The 2,298-nt window shown below is 44.2% G+C and overlaps 1 pseudogene; it reads left to right on the top strand.

The window, feature by feature from the left end:
* The first annotated feature begins 651 nt into the window (after positions 1-651).
* LOC111546389 lies at positions 652-743 on the top strand (annotated as a pseudogene).
* Positions 744-2,298: the final 1,555 nt, after the last annotated feature.

Here is a 2,298-nt window from a genome sequence, read left to right on the forward strand (position 1 = left end):
CAAACTGGTTATAAATAGAAGGAAACTCATGTCCTTGTTGCTATGTGATCCCCGTGGCTCATATGACACAATGTCCCAGGGAAGCCAACCTTCGTCACTACAAAATAGCTTCCTAAATAGGCCAGCAGGCATTATTAGCATCCTAATAGGTTCTGTTGATGAAGTCATCCTTATCAGGTAGTATTCCAGGGGCTTTGGGTGGCATCATTCAAACACAGTCAACCCAGCAACGGTCCGTTTTAATTATCGCTACCCTGAGCCCTGACTTGGAAATGTTGACTCCTCTGAATGTCCAGCTTTGTAACTTAATATTTGTAAGACAAGAACAATAACACCTTCATGGCCTTTTAATTTTCCCAATTGTTTCGTATGAGTTACGTTAAGGAAAGTCTCTCTGAAGATACTAAGATTTCCAACTGGCTGCTCTGTGTCTACGGTATTTATGCAGGAACAAGGTAAATGCAAAAACCAAACACAGCCCACTTATTAATACTTCGTGTTTTATTTTGTTTTACTTCAGTTATTTAATGATAGATTTCCTTGTTCCACTTTTGTATTCTATTTCCTTCTGTCCTTTCCAAATGGGACAGTTCCGTGTAATTGAACACAATTATATGAAAAACGCTTATTACTTTTAAAAAATTAAAAATCATTGCTTCTTAGCCCTTTGGTTAAGATCGAGTGTAATATCTGTTCTTATCAGTTTAAAAAATTAACAAAAAAGTGTAAGAATTATACTTTTATAATAAAAGTATAAGAACATTTTAAGAATTACAAGTAAAAAATTAGGCAGTTTCAAGTAACCAGTTTTTCAATCATATTGAAACTTATTTTCGAAGTAAGACCCATTCTAATAGATCTCCCAAATGAAAATTACAACTCGTGACACATCCCCAAGTATTCCTGCGCCCTGGCTATCCAGGGAACATGAAGAGCCCAGTTCTGCTCCTGGGGCTTCACGCCCCCTTCCTGACTCTGCGTTGAGCGTCTGACCTTTGTGTTGGACTTGATCATGACGTCAGACATGAGAGTAAGTCTCTGTATCCGTTAGCCTTGGTTGAACAACAAGACAACCCAAGCAAGACTTAAACCATTTTATCTGCTGACTGTTGTTCAGATGTGCACAGATCATTTGAGCTGGGCCGCCCAGGTTGGCTCTCTATGGTGCTGGTTCATTCAAGCACCTATCAGTGGATGGTCAGTTGCCTCATTTATGCCTGGCATTGGCTGGAGGGCCGGAGGCGTATCCTGGTTATCGCCCTGCAGCACAGCCTGTCCCTGTGTGCCACACAGAGTTCCCAAGAGCATCAAGAGAGAGGCCTCAGTGCAAATGCACTTTCTTCGCCTCTGCTGATGTCACACGTGCTGATGCTTCCTTGACCGAAGGAAAGCAATGGCCAAGCCCAGATTCAGGGCTTGGTGCCATGAATTCTACCTCTTAAGGTGGGGACAGGGGCTGCAAAGTCACATGGCAAAGGGATGTGAATATAGGCACAGAAATAATGTATTGTTTTTCTTTTTATCATCTGCCATAATATACTTACACGATATCCTTATCTACCATAATATCCTTAACATAATGTTAAAGATCGATCATATATTCCTAAGAGAGAAATACGATCATATAATTCTAACCTTTCACAATATTATTGACATTTTACTTGCCTTTCTAGACATAAAATGACATTCTAATTCCCAAGGGTTTTTTCCCCCAGTATTTAACATTCTTTTTGGGCTAGGTTTTTCTCCAGTCTCCCCTCTCCTTTACTACCAGGTTATTGAAGCTGTTCTTTTAAAGCTACAAGGAAGAAGAAACAGAGCGGTCTCGGGAAATGTCGAAAAAGCAGAACCGCATTCATCACAGCACAGGCTGAAGAGACCAGCTCTCCACGCCATTGCCAGAATTTCCGTCACAGGTGAGGGTGTGCGTCCTACAGCCCCAGTATTTCACTAAAAAGCAGCTCTGTGTATGAGCTTTACGAAAAGGCAGAAAAGAAGGGGTGCCCGTAGGGTCTGCCTCCCTCGCGCTGCCTTCTCCTTTCAAATGCGGCTCTCTCCTTCCTGGGCCGGGCTGGTGTGGACCCGTTACATGCGAGGGTTTCTAAGGGGGCGTTGTGAGGAGTCATCATTAGCAACCAACACTGCCGTTCTCACCAGTGTGAAGCAGGCAGCCCCACCCCGGGGGCAGGCCCTCTTCCCCTGTACCCCGGGCTCCCTGGCTCCAGGCATCCTGACTCCAGCCGAGAGCCCCCACCCTTTGCTGAGCTCTGAGTCCTGTCCAGCCCAGCTCCCGGGGGG

This window comes from Piliocolobus tephrosceles, chromosome X (genome assembly GCF_002776525.5).
Source record: "Piliocolobus tephrosceles isolate RC106 chromosome X, ASM277652v3, whole genome shotgun sequence".
Classification (NCBI taxonomy): Eukaryota; Metazoa; Chordata; class Mammalia; order Primates; family Cercopithecidae; genus Piliocolobus; species Piliocolobus tephrosceles.